Raw genomic sequence first — 24227 nt, 5'->3', positions numbered from 1 at the left:
GGAAGTATGAGGATCCATGTGGTCGACATGTCCATCTTGGAGCAAGCATGGTGAGATATCATCGTCTTCATGCACCATGTACATCTTCTCCATGAGTGGGAACTCGTCCTCCGTGGAACCTAGTGCAACATAAGAAGACACAAGCGAGGGAGAGGTTAATGTGTTAGGAAATGCGATGTCCTCCATGGACCTATCATCTACCTCTCTCAACTCACTTTGTGTATCACTCATGTCCTCCAAATGGAAGCACTCAAACTCACATATGGGGTGGAAGTCACTCAACTCACTAGCATTCTCACTCAAGTGGGCTAAGTGGCTCTCATGCTCACATGGGGTTGGTACCAACTCATCAATCAAGCATGTAGGAGTAGGTTCGACTTGCTCATCTCCATGCGCCTCCGTGGTTGAAGGGAAAATCCCATGCTCAACCATCTCAACTCCATGCGCCTCCGTGGGTGAAGGGAGAATCCCATGCTCACCATGCTCAACTCCATCGCTTCCTAAGTCGTCCTCAAGTGGTGGCATCTTGGAGACTTGTGCATTGAGCTCGTCGAAGTAGAGCTTTTTGGCGCTTGGCGTTGTGCATTGCCATGCCACGTGACCCTTGGCCTTGCACACCTCACATAGGAGATTGGGACATTCCCGTGGAAGGTGGCCTTGTTGCTTGCACTTGTAGCATCGGAGTCCATAGGCATATGACGAGGTAGGGGCCATTGTGGTGGTGGCGCAAGAGGTAGAAGTCGCCTTATGAGGAAGGTCTTCATGTCGAGGCTCTCGTCTTCTTGTCTCATCACCATGTCTTGAGTAGTGTCGTCGAAGATCATGCGTGGGTGGATGTCGATGTAGACCACGAGGTGGTGGTGGTCGACGACGATCATGAGATGGTGTGAGTCGATGACGGTCCTTGCCTTGCCGAGGTGATGGCTCATGTTGGGGGCGCTCTTGATGCTCCATATGATGTCCGTGATGTCGATGATCTTGTGCATAGGCACTCTCATGATGGCGCCTTGTGGAGCTTGGAGAAGTGTGTCGATGCCGAACATGTTGGGGACGCTCTTGATGATCCACATGATGATGCCATCGTGGAGGTCCTCGATCTTCATATGTAGCTCCATTGGCCAAGTAGGGGTATGTGGGAGCATCGGCGGTGTTCAAGGTGGAGTCGAGGTGAGGCTCCGCCATGTTGTCGATGTCGTAGTCGTGGCGTTGCTCCACCATAACGTCCATGCTTGATGAGCCATTGTCGATGTAGAGCTCGTCGATGTCGTCCTCGTGGTGGTGTTCCACCATGTCGTCCATGTCGGCGATGCTCGCGGAGCCATAGTCGGTGTAGAGCTCCTCGATGTCGGTCATGCCGATGATGCTTGCGGAGCCATAGTCGGTGTAGAGCTCCACATGTTCCTCCACATCCGCGGTGCTTGAAGAGGCATCCTCCTCGAAGTGCTCCGTGTACTCCTCCGTATCCTCGTCTTCGCTATCCATGTTAGCACGACAAGATCTATATGGTGTATGTTAGTGGAAGAACACTACCTCGCAATCTTACCGTGGTATGACAAGATTGGGGTGATCCAACAAACCGAGAGTTAGAACAATTGTATCGGGCACTCACACAAAGACACACGCAAAAGCTTGCAAATATGGTGTTAGGTGAGTATGGTGGAAAACCAAAAGACGAAATCCAAAATCGAGTGTGTTGTTAAGAGTGGGTAAGATTCAAAAGTCACAAGTCAAAAGCGGTGATCACAAAAGGCATACACAATGTGGAACACACACGTGGGACAAAAATGGGGTTAGCGCGACGGAAAATGAGCACGAACAAAATGGTTCTAACGAAGACTACTAGCTCGGTGTCACGCTAACGCAAGAGAGACCATGGCTTGGTTGCAAAATGAGAAGCAACAAGATTTGCGCAAGACGCCTCTCTTCTCTTTTCTCTCTTTTGCTTAGAAGCTTTGGACTCTTTTGTGTATAGGTGTCACTCACACTCTTTTTCTTTTGCTTTTTCACACTCTTTTTTTTTTTGTATGCTTATAAGCTTTCTTTTTCTCACTATCTATGTAAGTATGTCACACTTCTTTTGCTTATCTTTTCACAACGAGCTTGCTTCGTAGCTTTGCTCAACACACGCACACCCTCACGGTCGGGACGCTTGCGCAATGCTTCGCAACACTAGAAAGCCACTCTCGATAGGAAAGGTACGCAAAGGAAGCTTAGGCTACAAGTTAGGGGGCAAGTTATACCACTTGATGACGGTGGCCGACGATGTTGAACTTGCTATGGTGGAAGGTGTCAAATGAACCGCTTGGATCCTCGGGGTGCCGTCGTCGTAGTTGATGTTGCGGAAGGTATCTGAAATGGCACCCACTACGAAGTCCAAACACAAGGGGTTAGTGCCAAAACGAAAAACGAAGTTAGCTGTGAAAATTTCGGCCAGGCGGAAGTTCCGGTCCTGAGGGGCGGAACTTCCGGTCCCGGGGGGCGGAACTTCCGGTCCTGAGGGGCGGAACTTCCGGTCCCCGGGCGGAACTTCCGGTCCTGCGGGGCGGAACTTCCGGTCGCAATCAGATCTGCGGGCTGTTCTTCGATTTGGGCGGAAATCCGGGCCGAAAACCTTCGAATTCGAGGAAAATTTGGCACTAGAAGCTGTGGAAAGGTGGGGGAATTGCAGATCAACACCAAAGACAAGTTTCTATTGGACCAAAACCACTCAAAACTCAACCAAATCACAGATCCGTCCAAAGGCAATTTGGGGCTATTTTTGGGGAATTTTTTGGAAAAAAATTTTAGAGACGAAATTGGGTGGGTGGGGGGTCAAATTCGCGGAAACCAAAGGCTGCTGATACCATATGTTAAGGTCTAAGACCCCGTGTGTGGCCCGATCTTGCGAATGACCCAAGAATCAAAGGGGGAAAGAGAGGGAGAGGCGGAAGAACACGAAGAACGCGAAGAACACAACGCACACCAACCCGATACAATCGATACTTACCCTCGTGGCTCGATGGACCACGCCAATAGAATCACCACGGGAGAGACTCGAGGTAGAATCCCGGAGTGAGAGATCGGTGTTGAGGATGGAGGTAGGTGAGGGAGAGAGAGTGGGCTACACTAGAATCTCACTCACATAGATCCAATCATACAACATGGGGTGCCTTGATACAAAGGGGATGAAACCCTAGGGAGACAAAGCTCAAAGTCATGTTTAAGCCTAAATCTTGTCTAATCTCAGATCTGAGCCAACTAGCCTATTTATAGGTGGGGGGCGAAGGGATAAGTTACACGCTGAAAAGTGCTGTTGTGCTGAAGTTCGGTAGGGCGGAAGTTCCGGCCGTCTTGGGCGGAAGTTCCGGTCCCCGGGCGGAAGTTCCGGTCCTGGGGGGCGGAAGTTCCGGCCGGGCCGGAAGTTCCGGCCAAGTTCCGGCCAAGTTCCGGAAATGGCCAATTTCCTTGCAGTAACATCCAGGGGCGTTTCGGCGTAATTTCGGAACTTGGGCGGAACTTGGGCGGAAGTTCCGAGTGGGCGGAAGTTCCGGTCCCTCGGGGCGGAAGTTCCGGCCTGATCCATTTCTCTGGGCGCTGGAAGGCATCTTGGCGGCATCTGGGCGGAAGTTCCGGTCCTTGGGGGCGGAAGTTTCGGTCCTTGGGGGCGGAAGTTCCGGCCATCCGGGGCGGAAGTTCCGGCCTGGAGCGTCCAGCTCCTCTTTCTCCTTCTCTTCGATGCTTCCGTGACATCGGCCTTGCGTCCTCGGGTCTCCATGGCATCCTCTCTTGGCGATGAAGTATATGATGCGGTGTAGACCGAAGGTCGGGCTGCATCATGCACCATGGGAGTTCCTTCTCTCTTGGTCCTTGTCGAAGTCGGCACCTATAGACATCAAGATGATAGGCATGAGGTAGCATACCATTCAAGTTGGTGTTGAGATCGACCATAGAGAGGAAGGAGTTCACCTTGACATATATGGCGGGGGTTTGTGTTGTTGGTCCACTTGGGGGACTCCTTGGCCATGGTGTAGCGTCGACGATAGGCGGGGATGCACTTGTCGGTCTTGAAGCGGAGGTGTCCAAAAGCCACCCCGCATCAGCCAAGGAAGAAAAGGACGCTGGCCGGTCCAGGACCCGGTCAGACCGGCCCCACGACCGGACGCCCCGGTCAGAGACCCGGTCAACCGGACGCAAACCGGGCCAGCTCCCTCGTACCGGACGATGACCGGACCCAGGACCGGATTCTTCGCAGAAGCCCGGTTGGCGACCGGTCGACCGGACCCAGGGTCGGACAGCCCGGTCACAGGCCCGGTCAGACCGGACCCCTGACCGGACAGCCCGGTCCCAGGCCCGGTCTGACCGGACGCCCAACCGGATCCGGCGGGAATACCCCACCAAACTGCCTTGACTTATCCATTCGCGTACCTGTTCGCCCTTGCTGGCTGTGCTTGCCTATTTAAGTAGCTGGGACCCCTCCTTTACTCTTCAGACTTGTTTAGAACTCAAACCTACCTTTGAGCTTAGTCTCCCTTGGGTATCATCCCTCTGTAATCAAGGCACCTTGGTTGTTGACTTTGAACTTGTGGAGTGAGATTCTAGTACTTGTTACTCTCTCTCCCTCCCCAAGCTCATCCTCTCCAATCCCAATCTCTCTCCGGGAATTCTGCCTCGTGCCTCTTCCACGGAGATTCTATTGGCGTGGTCCATCGAGCCACGGAGGTAAGCATCGGGTGTATCGGGTTGGTGTGCGTGCGTGAGTCTCGGAGTTCATCGTGTTCTTCGTCCCCCTCGCGTTTTCCCATCTCTCCCGCTTGGTTTCGAAGTCAATCCGCAAGATCGGGCCACACACGGGGTCTTAGACCACATCATATGGTATCAGCAGCCTTTGGTTCCCGCGGATTTGACCCTCCACCCACCCGATTTCGTTTCTAGAAAATTTTCCAAAAAATAGCCCTAAAGTGCCTTTTGACCGATCTGTGATTTGGTTGAGTTTTGAGTGGTTTTGGTCCGTGGATCTGGTGTTGTTGTGCTTGATCTACTATTTCCCCAACTTTTAGCCTCCAATTCCATCGTTTCCCTTCGATTTGGTCGATTTGGCTTGATTTTCGTGAAGAACAGGAGAGAGAAAGCTCAATCCCGAGCAATCCGGTTGAGCAGCCGGTCAACCGGGCTACAGACTGCCGGTCCGGTCCAGACGCCGGTCAACCGGCCACACAACCGGCCGAGCCGGTCCAGGAGCCGGTCCAACCGGGCCCCCGACCGGGTGACGCAACGCCTTCTTCGACCTCGACATCCGGCGATCTCCACCACCACCACCACCACCATCGCAGGTATAACTTGCAGCTTCCACCTTGTAACCCCTCTTCCTTTTGCGATCTACCCATCGAGCATTGCTTCTCTAGTGTTGCGAGACATTGCACGTGGCCCCGCATTGTGAGGTGTGTGTGTCGCGTTGAGTAAGGCACCCAAGCAAACACTCGTGTGGCAAGATAGCAAAAGCGAGGCTAACGCTAACATAGTGCGTGAAAAAGCCCCAAAAACACAAAAAGAGTGCAAGTAGCACCATACATCCATACGCCCATACATACAAAAGTGTCCACAAAAGCCACCAAAGATAAAAACGAGTGCAAGTGCCACCATATACAAGAGAGAAAAAGCTTTTAAGCAAAGAGAGATAGGAGAAGAGAGGCCGCGTGTGAATCTTGTTGTCTCTCATGTTGCAACCAAAGCTTTGCCTCTCCTTGTGTTAGTGTGACACCGAGCAACCTTGCTTTCGGGCTTCATACACTTTTCCGCTCGTTCCTTGGTTGCACTAACCCCGCTTATCTCGTGTGTGAGTTCCACATTTTTCCGTGTTTATAGTGATCGCACTTTGACATTTGGATTTTTGGACCTCATCCACTTTTAACAACATACTTAATCTTGGATTTGTCTTTTGGCTTTCCACAACACTCGCCTAACACCATATTTGCTAGCTTTTGCGTGTGGTTTTGCGTGTGTCCCCGATACACTTGATCTTACTTTCGGCTTGGTTGATTGCCTCAATACTATCTTACCTTGGTAAGAGTGCGAGGTAGTCTCCTTCCACTAACATACACAACATAGTTCTTGTTCTTTCATCATGGAGAGGAGCGGAGATGAAACAAGGGATGGAGAAGTCCTTCTAACACCGAGAGGTTGGCTACTCAACACAACCTATGGACTCAACGCCAAGAGTTCAAGGAGCAACTATCACTCTTCGAGACTCGCATCGACGAACAATATGAAGAAGTGGCTCACAACTTCTCCACGGTGAACCAAGACTTGGCTCTCCTCCGTGAAGCTACGGACAACTTGAATGGCCAAATGGCGGCCAATGATGCGAACATGGAGCGACGCATGGATAACCTCGAGCGCGCCATCACCAACTTGGGTCGTCACCGCCGACACCGCTCTACTTCTTCATCATCAAGCTCGTCACAAGATTACTATTCTCATGGCCACCGTTCGTCATCAAGCTCCTCCTCAAGGCATGAAGACCATCCTCGTCCTCATCGACCACATGCTCGTCAAGAAGACTCTCGCTCTAACTCAAGGAGAGGTGAATTCCATCGCCATGCTCGTCCTCATGAACGACCTCCACAAGAACAAGCTCCTCACCAAGATCGTCATCAAGCGGCTCGCCATGCCCACCATGGGTATGACGACCATCCCCAAGACAACGGCCACCACAACATGGCGCCTCATGGTGATGCTCCCGCCCAAGGTCGTCAAGAGCAACCAAGGCGTGATCTCCGAATCATCCTCGCCATGACCAAAGGGGCCGAGGGCAACCACAACATGATCAAGATGAGAGGGCCATAATTGGGCAACGCCAACAACCTCGCCAAGACCCGCAACAACATCCTCAACATGAGCCAAGTGAAGCTAGTGTTCACCTACAACGCCAACCCAATGCTATGGTTGATCGTGGAAGACCTCCTCCACCTCCTCAAGTCGCAAGAGATGAAGGCATCCGTCCTCGCCGCCGCAACATGGAAGATGAAGAGAATATGTATGGAAAGCTCAAGTTCAACATGCCCAAATTCAAGGGTGAAGACGACGCCGAGGCCTACTCTCTCATGGGCACTCAAGGTTGACAAGATCTTCCGCATCCATAACTACTCCGGTGCCAAGAAAGTAGCCATGGCCTCCCTCGAGTTTGAAGATTATGCCAACACTTGGTGGGAACAAGTTGTCACTCTTAGGGAAGAAAAGGGTGATCCTCCAATTGATACTTGGGAAGACATGAAGGAGGAGATGCAAGCCCGCTTTGTCCCTACACACTACAAGACCGATCTCTTCAACAAGCTACAAAAGTTGAAGCAAGGCACCAAGACCGTTGAGGAATTCTTCAAGGAGATGGAGTTAACCATGATGAGAGCAAACATCCAAGAGTCCGAGAACCAAACCATCGCTAGGTTCTTCAATGGCCTCAACTACCCCATCAAGAAGATTGTGGAGTTCCAACAATACTCCAACATGGTTGAGTTGGTTCACCAAGCTTCCAAGGCCGAGCGTCAAGTGAATGAGGACATCAAGTACTCCAAGTCCAAGCAATACTTCGCCTCCAAGCTTGCTACATCAACTCCTACAACAAGTGCCAAGCCATCCGCATCCTCTACACCTTCCAAGCAACCTTCCATACAAAGTCGCATGAAGCAAACGGTATCCTCCACCGCCTCCTCTAAGGCCTCTACGGGACCCTCCAATGTCACTTGCTTCAAGTGTGGCACCCAAGGCCACAAGTCCTTCGAGTGCAAGAACACCAAGGTCATGATCACTATGGAGAATGGTGACATAGAGACTCTAAGTGAAGGTGAATATGAAGCCCTAGTGCAAGCCGCCGTTGCTAATGAGGAAGACTATGATGAAGAAAGTGGAGAAGACCCCTCTTATGCACACATGATCCAAGCCCTTCTCTTGTGGTCACTCGAGTGCTCACCACTCAACCCCAAGCTATGGAAGACCAAAGATGCAACATCTTCCAAACGCGTGCCGGCATTGGTGGCAAGTCTATCAAGGTCATCATCGATGGTGGGAGTTGCCACAACTTGGCAAGCACCGAGCTATGTGAGAAGCTCAACCTCACGCTTCGCAAGCATCCTCATCCATACCATGTCCAATGGTTGAGTGACAAGGGCAATGTCAAGATTCAACACACCGTCACCGTCAACTTCAAGATAGGACCCTATGAAGACACCGTCGAGTGTGACGTGGTGCCTATGACCGTGTGCCACATGTTGCTTGGCCGCCCATGGCAATTTGACAAGAAGGCCATACATGATGGTTTCTCCAATGCATACACCTTCAAGGTCAAGGACAAGAAGTTCGAGCTTCGCCCAATGACTCCTAGCCAAATCATCGCCGACAATGCGAAGGCTTTAGCGAGGGCACAACACAACATCCACCATGGTGAGTTGAGAGGAGAGGGAGCGACCCACCAAAAAGAGAGTGAGCGCCACCACCCACATATGAGTGAGAGAAAGAGTGTCCTCCTAACCACCAAAAGCGAGTGGAGAGAAGTGAAAGACAACCCATCCACCACCATACACTACGTGCTCATTTGCAAGGGCCTCTCGGCGGAGACTAATGACTTAACCAACATTCCTTCGTCTTTGTTGTCTCTTTTGAAGGAGTTCCAAGACGTCTTCCCGACGAGCTACCCCATGGACTACCACCGCTTCGGGCATCGAGCATCGCATCGACCTCATACCCGGCGCTCCACTACCAAACCGCGCCGCTTACCGCACCAACCCCGAGGACACCAAGGAGATCCAACGCCAAATTCAAGACCTCCTCGCTAAAGGGTATGTCCGAGAAAGCCTTAGCCCTTGTGCCGTTCCCTGTCATTCTTGTGCCTAAACCGGATGAGACGCAACGGATGTGTATGGATTGCCGCCCTATCAATGCCATTACCGTCCGTTATCGACATCCCATTCCGCGTTTAGATGATATGTTGGATGAATTGAGTGGTGCCACGATTTTCTCTAAGATTGATTTGCGTAGTGGCTACCACCAAATTCGCATGGCAATTGGCGATGAATGGAAGACGGCATTCAAGACCAAGCTTGGTCTCTATGAATGGCTCGTCATGCCGTTTGGTCTTTCCAATGCTCCTTCCACTTTTATGCGTCTTATGAATCACATCTTGCGACCTCTCATTGGCAAGAGTGTGGTTGTCTATTTTGATGATATCCTCATCTATAGCAAAAATCTCGAGGACCATGTTCAACATGTGAGAGAAGTCTTATGCATCTTGCGCCACGAGAAGCTTTTTGCCAACCTCCCTAAATGCAATTTCGCTCAAAACAAATTGGTTTTTCTTGGTTTTGTGGTTTCCGCCAACGGGATTGAAGTTGATTCTTCCAAAGTTGAGGCCATCCACAATTGGCCCACTCCCACAAATGTTGGTCAAGTGAGAAGCTTCCATGGACTTGCCGGATTTTACCGCCGTTTTGTGAAAGATTTCAGCACCATTGCTTGCCCTTTAAACGAGCTTACAAAAAAGAATGTTCCGTTCGTTTGGGGCAAAGCGCAACAAAAAGCTTTTGATGAATTGAAAAAGAGACTCACCGAGGCACCACTACTTGCTCTTCCCGATTTTGCCAAGACATTTGAAATAGAATGTGATGCGAGTGGCCTTGGAATCGGTGGTGTTCTCATGCAAAATGGAAAACCCGTGGCATACTATAGTGAGAAGTTGGATGGCGCACGCCTCAACTATCCTATATATGACAAGGAACTTTATGCTTTGGTTCGTGTTCTTGAAGTTTGGCAACATTACCTTTGGCCAAAAGAGTTTGTCATCCACTCGGATCATGAGTCCTTGAAATATTTGAAAAGTCAACACAATTTGAACAAGCGACATGCTAAGTGGGTTGAGTTTATAGAGTCCTTCCCTTATGTAATCAAATACAAAAAGGGCAAGGAAAATGTGGTTGCGGATGCACTTTCCCGCAAGATTACTCTTCTACTCACCCGCTTGGAGTTTCACATTTTGGGTCTTGAGGAGATCAAGGAACTTTACCCTTCCGACGCTTTCTTTGGTCCAATCTTTGCCAAGTGTTCCGTTGACCACGGATTTGATGATTTCTATTTGCATGATGGCTACTTGTTTAAAGCTAACAAGATTTGCATCCCCGAGTCTTCTCTTCGTAAGTTGCTTTTGCAAGAGTCACATGGAGGTGGTCTCATGGGTCACTTTGGACGAGAGAAGACATACGCCATGCTATCAACCCACTACTATTGGCCAAGAATGTACCGCGACGTGGAACGCCTTTGCCGCCGGTGTACAACATGCTTACAAGCTAAGTCTACTTCCAATCCCTATGGTCTTTACATGCCTTTGCCCATTCCATATGCACCTTGGTCGGACATAAGCATGGACTTTGTACTTGGCTTACCACGCACCAAACATGGTCATGACTCAATATTTGTGGTAGTGGATAGGTTCTCAAAAATGGCACATTTCATTCCATGTCATCAGAGCGATGATGCTTCACACATTGCTTCATTGTTTTTCAGGGAAGTGGTTCGCCTACATGGGATACCGGCAAGCATTGTGTCGGATCGAGACGTCAAGTTCATGAGTTATCTTTGGAAGTCGCTCATGGCCAAGTTTGGAGTCAAGCTTTTGTTCTCATCATCCTCGCACCCTCAAACCGATGGACAAACCGAAGTGGTCAATCGAAGCCTCTCCACACTCCTCCGCACACTTGTGAAGACAAATTTGAAGTCATGGGAAGATTGCCTACCCCACGCGGAGTTCGCCTACAATCGAGCCAAGCACTCCACAACCGCAAGGAGTCCCTTCATGGTCGTCTACGGATTCGAACCTCCAACGGCACTCGACATCCTCCCACTACCTCTTCATGAAAGAACGAACATGGACTTCGACGAGCGCACCACCGCCATCAAGAAACTACATGAAGAGACAAGAGCAACCATACAAGAGCATGTACTTCGCCAAGCTACCCGCCTCAACGCCAAGAAAAAGGAACGCGTGTTTGAAGAAGGAGACCTCGTGTGGATCCACCTAAGGAAAGAAAGGTTCCCGCAAGAACGCAACTCCAAGCTCAAGCCAAGAGGAGATGGACCTTTCAAGGTCCTCAAGCGCATCAACAACAACGCCTACGTCATCGACATACCAACATCAAAGTACTTGGTGAGCAACACCTTCAACGTCTCGGACCTTTCACCCTATCATGGAGATGAGGAGGAACAAGAGTCGAGGACGACTCTCTCCCAAGGGGGGGGGGAGATGATGCGGGGTGGCCTTCGGACACCTCCTCACCAAGTCCAACAAGTCCCCCAAGTGGACCCATGACTCGGGCTCGAGCCAAAGCAATACATGACAAGGTGAACTCGCTCCTCACTACCCTCGACCTAGATACCCCATTGGATGGAATGCTACCTCATGCCGAGACACTTTGTGTGATTAGGTACATGGAACACCAAGGCCCCGGAGAGGATGAGACGTCATGGTCAAGGGAAGGAGAGGAGCAGCAGAACCTGGAGATGAACATGGAGCCGAAGCCGACGTCGCCCGAAGAGCGCCAAGGAAGAAAAGGACGCTGGCCGGTCCAGGACCCGGTCAGACCGGCCCCACGACCGGACGCCCCGGTCAGAGACCCGGTCAACCGGACGCAAACCGGGCCAGCTCCCTCGTACCGGACGACGACCGGACCCAGGACCGGATTCTTCGCAGAAGCCCGGTTGGCGACCGGTCGACCGGACCCAGGGCCGGACAGCCCGGTCACAGGCCCGGTCAGACCGGACCCCTGACCGGACAGCCCGGTCCCAGGCCCGGTCTGACCGGACGCCCAACCGGATCCGGCGGGAATACCCCACAAACTGCCTTGACTTATCCATTCGCGTACCTGTTCGCCCTTGCTGGCTGTGCTTGCCTATTTAAGTAGCTGGGACCCCTCCTTTACTCTTCAGACTTGTTTAGAACTCAAACCTACCTTTGAGCTTAGTCTCCCTTGGGTATCATCCCTCTGTAATCAAGGCACCTTGGTTGTTGACTTTGAACTTGTGGAGTGAGATTCTAGTACTTGTTACTCTCTCTCCCTCCCCAAGCTCATCCTCTCCAATCCCAATCTCTCTCCGGGAATTCTGCCTCGTGCCTCTTCCACGGAGATTCTATTGGCGTGGTCCATCGAGCCACGGAGGTAAGCATCGGGTGTATCGGGTTGGTGTGCGTGCGTGAGTCTCGGAGTTCATCGTGTTCTTCGTCCCCCTCGCGTTTTCCCATCTCTCCCGCTTGGTTTCGAAGTCAATCCGCAAGATCGGGCCACACACGGGGTCTTAGACCACATCACTTTGTGTCATTAGGTACGTGGAGCATCAAGATCATGGAGAGGACGGTACGTCATGGTCAAGGGAAGGAGAGGAGCAGCTGATCGAGAAGATGTACACGGAGCTGGACCCGAAGTCGCCCCAAGAACGCAAGGAAGAGACGATGAGCGGACAGTCCAGAATCCGGTCTGACCGGCCTCCTGACCGGGCCACCCGGCTCAGAATCCGGTCGACCGGCCGCCTGACCGGGCCACCCGGTCCCCAACCGGGCCACCAACCGGTGCCATCCGGACGACTTCCCGGGGCTCCAGAACCTAGCCCGGTTACTGCCCGGTCCAGGATCCGGTCACCGACCGGACGACCCGGTCCCAGGTCCGGTCCAACCGGCCTCCTGACCGGCCTGCACGACTGAAGACTACTTTTCGGCCCTAAACGTTTTCCTTTGTGCCTTTTCGGCCCGTGTCGCCTTGTACCGCTATATAAGCACCTTGGACACCCCTTTTTCCCCTTAGACTTGTTTAGAACTCAAACCTAACTTTGAGCTTAGTCTCCCTTGGGTATCATCCCTCTGTAATCAAGGCAACCCTTGTGGATGTATGGATTTGGTAGTGAGAGATTCTAGTGTTTACACTCTCTCTCCCACTCCTTGATTCGTCCTCCCCACCGGTCTCTCCTCTCGGAATTCTACCTCGAGTCTCTTCCGGGCGGATTCTATTGGCACGGTCCATCGAGCCGTGAGGGTAAGCATCGATTGTATCGGGTTGGTGTGCGTGGTTCTTCGTGTGTTCTTCGCGTTCTTCGTGTTCTTCCGCCTCTCCCCCTCTTTCCCCCCTTGATTCCTTGGGTCATTCGCGAGATCGGGCCACAATCGGGGTCTTAGACCACATCAACTACCTCGCAATCTTACCGTGGTATGACAAGATTGGGGTGATCCAACAAACCGAGAGTTAGAACAATTGTATCGGGCACTCACACAAATACACACGCAAAAAGCTAGCAAATATGGTGTTAGGTGAGTATGGTGGAAAGCCAAAAGATGAAATCCGAAATCAAGTTTGTTGTTAAGGGTGGGTGAAATCCAAAAATCAAATCAAAGGCGGTGATCACAAAAGGCATACACAAGGTGGAACACACACGTGGGACAAAATGGGGTTAGCGCGACGGAAAATGAGCACGAACAAAATTGGTCCTAATGAAGACTACTAGCTCGGTGTCACGCTAACGCAAGAGAGACCGTGGCTTGGTTGCAAAATTGAGAAGCAACAAGATTTGCGCAAGACGCCTCTCTTCTCTTTTCTCTCTTTTGCTTATAAGCTTTGGACTCTTTTGTGTATAGGTGTCACTCACACTCTTTTTCTCTTTCTTTTTCTTTTTCTTTTTCTCACTATGGAAGGCTACTACTATCTATGTAAGTATGTCACACTTCTTTTGCTTATCTTTTCACAACGAGCTTTCTTCGTAGCTTTGCTCAACACACGCACACCCTCACGGTCGGGACGCTTGCGCAATGCTTCGCAACACTAGAAAGCCACTCCCGATAGGAAAGGTACGCAAAGGAAGCTTAGGCTACAAGTTAGGGGCAAGTTATACCACTTGATGACGGTGGCCGACGATCTTGAACTTGCTATGGTGGAAGGTGTCAAATGAACCTCTTGGATCCTCGGGGTGCCGTCGTCGTCGTTGATGTTGCGGAAGCTTTGTGGTAGCTGAAATGGCACACTCGACGAAGTCCAAACACAAGGGGTTAGTGCCAAAACGAAAAACGAAGTATGCTGTCAAAATTTCGGCCAGGCGGAACTTCCGGTCCTGAGGGGCGGAACTTCCGGTCCCCGGGCGGAACTTCCGGTCGCAATCAGATCTGCGGGCTGTTCCGGTCGCAATCTAGATCGCCCGAGCTTTGATTTGTCGATCTCTTTGCGGGACTTCTACCGGAAGGTCTTTTCCTGCAACCTCTATCGAGTTGGTGTTTCGAGCCAACGAGGGAAAACTCGAATTGTGTGCGTGTGTGTTGTATCCCCGCGTTTCCCCCACGTGTTCATCGCGTTCATCAACCATCCCCCACGAATCCCTTCAAATCCGTGAAGATCGGGCACATCCCCGGGCTTAGCCCGTATCATATGGTATCAAGAGCTCCTTGGTTGCCACGGATTTGACCCCCACACCCACCAATTCCACCAATTTCGCCCAAAAATTTTTCCAAAAATTTTTCCTAAAAAATAGCCCCAAATTGGCCTTGGTTGGATCTCGCGATTTGTTGAGTTTTTGGTGGTTTTGGTCCAATAGAAACTTGTCTTTGGTGTTGATCTGCAATTTCCCCACCTTCCCACCGCTCTTAGTGCCAAATTTTCCACGAATTCGAAGATTTTCGGCCCGGATTTCCGCCCAAATCGAAGAACAGCCCGCAGATCTGATTGCGACCGGAAGTTCCGCCCGGAAGGACCGGAAGTTCCGCCCGGGGACCGGAAGTTCCGCCCCTCAGGACCGGAAGTTCCGCCTGGCCGAAATTTTGACAGCATTCTTCGTTTTTCGTTTTGGCACTAACCCCTTGTGTTTGGACTTCGTTGTGTGTGCCATTTCAGCTACCACTAAGCTTCCGCAACATCAACTACGACGACGGCACCCCGAGGATCCAAGCGGTTCATTTGACACCTTCCACCATAGCAAGTTCAACATCGTCGGCCACCGTCATCAAGTGGTATAACTTGCCCCCTAACTTGTAGCCTTAGCTTCCTTTGTGTACCTTTCCTATCGAGAATGGCTTTCTAGTGTTGCGAAGCATTGCGCAAGCGTCCCGACCGTGAGGGTGTGCGTGTGTTGAGCAAAGCTACGAAGCAAGCTCGTGTGAAAAGATAGGCAAAAGAAGTGTGACATACTTACATAGATAGTGAGAAAAAGAAAGCTTCTAAGCATACAAAAAAAAGAAAAAAAAAGAAAAAGAAAAAGAGTGTGAGTGACACCTATACACAAAAGAGTCCAAAGCTTCTAAGCAAAAGAGAGAAAAGAGAAGAGAGGCGTCTTGCGCAAATCTAGTTGCTTCTCAATTTTGCAACCAAGCCACGGTCTCTCTTGCGTTAGCGTGACACCGAGCTAGTAGTCTTCGTTAGGACCATTTTTTTCGTGCTCATTTTCCGTCGCGCTAACCCCATTTTGTCCCACGCGTGTGTTCCACCTTGTGTATGCCTTTTGTGATCACCGCCTTTGACTTGTGACTTTTGGATCTTACCCACTTTTGACAATAGACTTTTCGTTTGGTTCTTCCATTTGGCTTTCCACATCCATACCTAACACCATATAGAGTTTTTGTTTTGTGTGTGTGCATACATATCGGTTGTTCCTCGACTTGAAACACTTTTTCGATTTTGGTTTGCAAGTTTTGACACTTTTGGTAGTTTTCCTTCCACCATATATACACCAATCCTAGAGACTAACATGGATAGTGAGGATGAGCCTACGGAGGACGACATGGAGTACGATGAGGGTGATAGCTCCGCAAGCACCGCGGATATGGAGGACCATGTGGAGCTCGACACCGACAATGGCTCCGCAAGCATTGGCGACATGACCGACATCGAGCATCTCTACACCGACCATGACTCGCCAAGCATGGACAACATGGTGGACCACCACTCCGAGTTTGACGACAACATCGACGACATGGTGGAGCACTACCTCGACTACGACTACGACACCATGATGGAGCACCGCACCGAGCACTACCTCGACTACGACTACGACACCATGATGGAGCACCGCACCGAGCACTACCTCGACTACGACTACGACACCATGATGGAGCACCGCACCGAGCACTACCTCGACTATGACATTGACACCATGGTGGAACCGAGCTTCGACACCACCTTGCACAAGAATGGTGCCTACAAGTTCCCCACCTTGGCCAATGGACCTACTTATGACGGTTGCGGACTGATGTAGCCCCGCCTATCGTCGACGCTACACCATGGCCAAGGAGTCCCCCAAGTGGACCAACAACACAAACCCCCGCCATATATGTCAAGGTGAACTCCTTCCTCTCTATGGTCGATCTCAACACCAACTTGAATGGTATGCTACCTCATGCCTATCATCTTGATGTCTATAGGTGCCGACGTCGACAAGGACCAAGAGAGAAGGAACCACCATGGTGCATGGAAGAAGGAAGAAGAAGAAGGGAAGAAGAGGAGAAGGAAGAGGAAGAAGAGGAGGGAGGAACAGGCCGGCCAGCCCAGAGGCAGTCAGGGGCCAAGACCACTGCACGGACAGGCCGGCGTAGAGGCCGGTCGGGACCCGGGCCACGGCACCGGCGCACCTGTGCATCGTACCGGAGACCAACCGGACGGAAATCTGCGAGGTTTCCGGTTTGCGACCGGTCGACCGGACCCGTGACCGGACCACCCGGTCCACAGCCCGGTCTGACCGGCCCCAAACCGGATCCGTCGGGTTTGACCCACCCACTTGTACCTTTTCGACCCATGTCGCCTTGTATGCCTATAAAAGACCCCAGCTCGCCCCCATAGCTGGTTAGACTTGTTTAGAACTCAAACCTAACTTTGAGCTTAGTCTCCCTTGGGTATCATCCCTCTGTAATCAAGGCAACCCTTGTGGATGTATGGATTTGGTAGTGAGAGATTCTAGTGTTTACACTCTCTCTCCCACTCCTTGATTCGTCCTCCCCACCGGTCTCTCCTCTCGGAATTCTACCTCGAGTCTCTTCCGGGCGGATTCTATTGGCACGGTCCATCGAGCCGTGAGGGTAAGCATCGATTGTATCGGGTTGGTGTGCGTGGTTCTTCGTGTGTTCTTCGCGTTCTTCGTGTTCTTCCGCCTCTCCCCCTCTTTCCCCCTTGATTCCTTGGGTCATTCGCGAGATCGGGCCACAATCGGGGTCTCAGACCACATCATATGGTATCAGCAGCCTTTGGTTTCCGCGGATTTGACCCTCTGATAAGGGGTTGCCCGATCTTCTCAGTAAGCGACAGGTGGTGATGAACACGTGATGGTAGCAGCGGATGAAATCGATGATGATGAGGAGGATAACTTGTATGACGCCGACGAAGTCTCTCGATTGATTCCTGATGCCAATGCAACAGCTCTCAACCCTGCAAGATATTCGCAACTCCACACACTTGCGCACGTAGCCGCCGACCCCGAAGCGGTAGATTGCAATCTTCTAATCCCCAATGGAACAGCAGATCACACAAACTTTCAGTAGCATAAAACTCCAGATCGCAACGAATTGGAGAGTTGGGGAACAATAGTTTTGCTTAGCAAACAACTATGAACTAGGGTTTATCTTAAACGTGGTCTAAAACAGCTAGGGGGTCGTCCAAGGCACTTATATAGGCGTCCGGGACGAGTTCTGGTCGAAAAGATACAAGTAAAACCGACCCAGAATAGATCTGGTCGAGACAGACTCGGACATGTCCGGTCTGGGGTCCGGTCGACCGGGCTGTGGACCGGGCGGTCCGGTCTGTGATCCGGTCAACCGGTCGGCAACCGGAAATCTGCGAGGTTTCCGGTTTCCGTCCGGTACGAGGGGCTCCGTCCGGTTGGCGTCCGGTTGGCGGCCGGTTGACCGGGCCAGGGACCGGGCTGGCCGGTCTGGGGGCCGGTCTGACCGGGTTCTGGACCGGCCTGGACTTCTTCTTCTCCTCTCGCGCATGCCTCCCGCTCCTCCCTCGCGCGTCCATGAGATTTCTTCATGTCCAGCTCCATGTCCAGCTTCACGGCCATCTTGACGTCCGTCTTCATGTCCAGCTGCTCCTCTCCTCGTGCGATGCTCGTCTCCTCTTGATACCTGATGATACATAAGTAATAGGACTTAGGTAGTATAAAGTTCTCATCAATCAAAGTATCGTTTAGGAACAAGTTCACCTGTTGTTTAAGTAGCTTCGCACGAGCTCGTGTTATTGGTCCAATCCTGACTTCGTTGGACTTGAGCTTTACAAAGCAGTTCATCTTCAGTTGGTAATGACGGAGGTAGTAGTGAGGTAGGGATGTCCTCATCATCTCCCCCCCCTTCAAAAGGCGTCGACCCCGACGCTCCAAGGACTTCTCCGTCATATGGTGTCAAATCAGCAACATTGAAAGAATTACTGACACCAAACTCATCCTCTGGAAGATCTATTGAGTATGCATTATCATTGATCTTAGCAAGCACTTTGTAAGGACCAGCACCCCGTGGCTTCAACTTAGACTTCCTCAGCGTTGGGAACCTATCCTTGCAAAAATGTACCCAGACCAAATCACCAGGCTTGAACAACATCTCCTTGCGCTTCTTGTTCTTCCGTGCAGCATTGCTCTTGCCTTTCTTCTCGATCAACTCTTTAGTCTTCACATGGATTTTCTTCACAAAATCTGCCCTCTTGGATGCCTCCATATTGACTCTCTCATGTATGGGCAAAGGCAACAAATCAAGTGGAGTAATGGGTTTGAAACCATACACCACCTCAAAAGGACACAGCTCCGTGGTAGAGTGTACCGCCCTGTTGTAAGCAAACTCCACATGCGGCAAACACTCTTCCCACTCCTTCAGGTTCTTCTTGATCATGGATCTCAACAGTTGTGACAATGTTCTATTCACCACTTCAGTTTGACCATCAGTTTGGGGATGACAAGTAGTGCTGAACAGCAGCTTCGTCCCCAGCCTTTTCTCCAAAGCGTCTTCCGTAAGTAGCTCATAAACTTCACGTCACGATCAGAAACAATAGTCTTCGGGACTCCATGTAGACGTACAATCTCCCTGAAAAACAGGTTAGCAATATGCGACGCATCGTCGCTCTTGTGGCAGGCAATAAAGTGTGACATCTTAGAAAACCTATCCACTACCACAGATATAGAATCATGGCCTCTCTTAGTACGCGGCAAACCCAACACAAAATCCATACTAATATCTTCCCATGGTGTAGTAGGTGCCGGTAAAGGAGTATACAAACCGTGAGGCTTCAGCTTGGACTTGGACTTGTTGCAAGTAATGCACCTCTTCACATACCTGTCCACGTCCCGCCTCATCTTTGGCCAATAGAAATGATCAGCGAGCATGAGTAGCGTCTTCTCACGCCCAAAGTGACCCATTAAACCTCCAGCATGAGATTCTGCAATAAGAGCAAACGCACGACGATTCTCGGGAACACATAGTTTGTTAGCTCTAAACAAGAACCCATCGTGTATGTGATATTTTTCCCATGCTTTACCAATAACACACAAGCGGTACGGTTCAGCAAAATCATGATCAGTCGCATATAAATCACATAACACCTCTAATCCAGGAATTTTAACATCAAGATGAGTTAACAACATAGTTTTCCTAGATAGAGCATCAGCAACAATATTATCTTTTCCCTTCTTATGCTTAATAATGTACGGAAAAGACTCAATGAACTCAACCCACTTAGCAAGACGCCTATGCAAAGTAGATTGCGCTTTCAGATATTTCAAAGCTTCATGGTCAGAATGTATGATAAATTCTTTTGGCCACAAGTAATGTTGCCAAACCTCAAGAACTCGAATTAAAGCATACAATTCTTTATCATATATTGGATAGTTCAACTTAGCACCAGATAATTTCTCAGAAAAATATGCAATTGGGCGACCCTCTTGCATCAACACACCACCAATTCCAATACCACTAGCATCACATTCAATCTCAAATTGCTTATTGAAATCAGGAAGTGCAAGCAACGGTGCAGAAGTTAACAATCGTTTCAGTTCATCAAAAGCATGATCTTGGGCAACGCCCCACTCAAAAGCAACACCCTTTTTAGTCAATTCATTCAAAGGTGCAGCAATAGTAGAAAAATTGGGCACAAAACGGCGATAAAACCCAGCTAGACCATGAAAACTTCTAACTTGACTCACATTCATGGGAGTAGGCCAATGTTGAATAGCTTCAATTTTAGACACATCTACTTCTACTCCATGCTTAGAGACAACATAACCCAGAAATATGACCTTATCTTTGCAAAATGTGCACTTCTCAAGATTACCATAGAGTTTACTATCACGCAACACTTGCAAAACATGTCGAATATGTATAATATGATCAGATACATTGCGGCTGTAGATTAATATGTCATCAAAATACACAACCACAAACTTGCCAATAAAATCACGCAAAACATGGTTCATCAGTCTCATGAAGGTGCTAGGTGCATTAGTCAAACCAAAAGGCATTACTAACCACTCATATAAACCAAATTTTGTTTTAAAGGCGGTTTTCCACTCATCCCCTTCTTGCATCCTAATTTGATGATAACCACTACGCAAATCAATTTTAGTGAAAACAGCAGCACCACTCAATTCATCTAGCATATCCTCTAAACGGGGAATAGGATGACGATATCGAATAGTAATGTTGTTTATCTGATAAGGGCTAAGCCCAGGGATGTGCCCGATCTTCACGGATTTGAAGGGATTCGTGGGGGTAGGTGGATGAACGCGATGAACACGTGGGGGAAACGCGAGGATACACACACACACGGATACAATTCGAGTTTTCCCTCGTTGGCTCGAAACACCAACTCGATAGAGATTGCAGGAAAAGACCTTCCGGTAGAAGTCCCGCAAAGAGATCGACTAATCGAAGCTCGGGAGATCTAGAAGGGCGAAAAGACCGGAAGGTTTGATGGAAGTGCAAGCAAAAGACCAAATAGGTAGAAGTGCAAGCAAAAGATCAAACAAACGGTAGAAGTCGCCAAAGAGATCTTCACGAGTCGATAGGAGCCCGGGTGGCGATACAAGATCATAGATCAAGGTAGGGTACCCACAAGGGTGAGCTAAGCTCAGGTTTTCTTTCAAATCAAGTCTAATCTCAGATCTGAGCCCACTAGCCTATTTATAGGTGGGGGCGAAGAGTTAAGTTACATGCTGAAAAGTGCTGTTGTGCTGAAGTTCGCGGTGGCGGAAGTTCCGGCCATCTTGGGCGGAAGTTCCGGTCAGGGGCGGAAGTTCCGGTCCTGGGGGCCGGAAGTTCCGGCCAGGTCGGAAGTTCCGGCCAAGTTCCGGCCAAGTTCCGAAAGTCGTCCATTTCCTTGCAGTAACATCCAGGGGCCTTTTCGTGGACTTTCGGAGCTTGGGCGGAACTTGGGCGGAAGTTCCGACCGGGCGGAAGTTCCGGTCCCTCGGGGCGGAAGTTCCGGTCCGATGCTTTTTCCTGCGCGCTGGAGGGCATCTTGGGGGCATCTTGGAGGAATCTGGCCGGAAGTTCCGGTCCTGGGGGGCGGAAGTTCCGGCCTGTGCGCTGTAGCTCCGTCTTCATCGTTTCCAGCTCTCTCTCCAACGCCTTGGTCTCCATGGCTTGTGTCTTGGTCGATGTACCTGATTGAACATAGGGTATTTGCATGAAGTAGCAGGCCATCCAAGGGGGTGTCAAAGTCATAGGTAGAGAGGAGCGAATTCACCTCTTGGCGTAGTGCTTGGGCTCGAGCTCGTGTCATTGGACCACGAGGAGGGCTTGTCGGTCTTGAGGCGGCGGTGTCCATAGGCCACCCCGTATCATCTTCCCCCCCTTGGGAAAGAGTCGTCCTCGACTCTAAGTTCTCCTCATCTCCATGATATGGTGAAAGGTCGGACACATTGAATGTGTTGCTCACCAAGTACTTGGATGTTGGTATGTCGATGACGTAGGCGTTGTCGTTGATGCGCTTGAGGACCTTGAAGGGACCATCACCTCGGGGCTTGAGCTTGGAGTTTCTTTCTTGAGGGAAGCGGTCCTTGCGAAGGTGTATCCACACTAGGTCGCCTTCATTGAAGATCCGTGCCTTTTTCTTCAAGTTTAGTCTTGTGGCTTGACGGAGAACTTGTTGCTCGATCGTTGCCCTTGTGTCTTCATGGAGTTTCTTCATGTATTGTGCTCGCTTGTCGATGTCCATGTTCACTTGCTCATGTAGCGGAAGAGGTAGGAGGTCAATCGCCGTAGGTGGTTCAAACCCGTAGACGACCATGAAGGGGCTTCACATTGTTGTAGAGTGCTTGGCGCGGTTGTAGGCAAACTCCGCATGTGGGATGCAATCTTCCCATGCTTTCAAATTCTTCTTGACAAGGACTCGTAGTAGCGTGGAGAGGCTTCGGTTCACCACTTCGGTTTGCCCATCGGTTTGGGGGTGCGAGGATGATGAGAACAAAAGCTTGACGTTGAACTTGGCCATTAGTGTCTTCCAAAGATAACTCATGAACTTGACATCTCGGTCGGAGACAATGCTTCTTGGTACACCGTGGAGTCTCACAATTTCCCTAAAAAACAAGGAGGCAATGTGTGAAGCATCATCCGTTCGGGAACATGGTATAAAATGAGCCATTTTTGAGAATCTATCCACTACCACAAAGATTGAATCATGACCATATTTAGTTCGAGGTAATCCTAGCACAAAGTCCATGCTTATATCGGACCAAGGAGCATAAGGAATAGGCAACGGTGTATAAAGACCATATGGATTGGAAGAGGACTTAGCTTGTAAGCATGTTGTACACCGGCGGCAAAGGCGTTCCACGTCTCGGTACATTCGTGGCCAATAGTAGTGAGTGGATAGCATGGCATATGTCTTCTCTCGTCCAAAGTGACCCATGAGACCACCACCATGCGATTCTTGTAAGAGCAAGAGGCGAAGCGAGGACATTGGAACACAAAGTTTGTTGCCCTTAAACAAGAATCCTTGGTGCAAATAGAAATCATGGATGCCCTTTTCAATGGAACACTTTGCAAAAATTGGGCCAAAAAAAGGATCGGAGGCATATTGTTCTTTGATTTCATCAAGACCCAACACATGGAAATCCAAACGAGTGAGTAAAAGGGTGAGTTTGCGGGAAAGTGCATCCGCTACGACATTGTCCTTGCCCTTCTTGTATTTGATTACATATGGGAAGGACTCAATGAACTCAACCCATTTTGCATGTCTTTTGTTCAAAGTGTGTTGACTTTTCAAATACTTCAAAGATTCATGGTCGGAGTGAATAATGAACTCTCTTGGCCAAAGATAATGTTGCCAAACTTCAAGAACACGCACCAAAGCATAAAGTTCCTTGTCATAAATAGGATAGTTGAGGCGTGCGCCATCCAACTTCTCACTATAATATGCCACGGGTTTTCCATTTTGCATGAGGACACCACCGATTCCAAGGCCACTCGCGTCACATTCTATCTCAAATGTTTTAGAAAAATCGGGGAGAACAAGTAGTGGTGCCTCGGTGAGTCTCTTTTTCAATTCATCAAAAGCTTTTTGTTGTGCTTTGCCCCAAACAAACGGTACATTCTTTTTAGTAAGGTCGTTTAAAGGGCAAGCGATGGTGCTAAAATCTTTCACAAAGCGGCGGTAAAATCCGGCGAGTCCATGGAAGCTTCGAACTTGACCAACATTTGTGGGAGTGGGCCAATTGTGGATGGCCTCAACTTTGGAAGAATCAACTTCAATCCCGTTGGCGGAAACCACAAAACCAAGAAAAACCAACTTGTTTTGAGCAAATGTGCACTTGGGGAGGTTAGCATAAAGCTTTTCATGACGCAAGATGCACAAAACTTCTCTCACATGTTGCACATGGTCCTCGAGGTTTTTGCTATAAATGAGAATATCATCGAAGTAGACAACCACACTCTTGCCAATGAGAGGTCGCAAGATGTGATTCATGAGGCGCATGAAAGTAGATGGAGCATTTGAAAGACCAAATGGCATGACAAGCCATTCATAGAGACCAAGCTTGGTCTTGAATGCCGTCTTCCATTCATCACCTATTGCCATGCGAATTTGGTGGTAGCCACTACGCAAATCAATCTTAGAGAAGATCGTGGCACCACTCAATTCATCCAACATATCGTCTAAACGCGGAATGGGATGGCGATAACGGACGGTAATGGCATTGATGGGTCTACAATCCATACACATCCGTTGCGTCTCATCCGGTTTAGGCACAAGAATGACGGGAACGGCACAAGGGCT

Source organism: Lolium perenne, chromosome 5, assembly GCF_019359855.2.
Source record: "Lolium perenne isolate Kyuss_39 chromosome 5, Kyuss_2.0, whole genome shotgun sequence".
NCBI classification, from domain to species: domain Eukaryota; kingdom Viridiplantae; phylum Streptophyta; class Magnoliopsida; order Poales; family Poaceae; genus Lolium; species Lolium perenne.
This window is presented reverse-complemented; position numbering follows the sequence as displayed.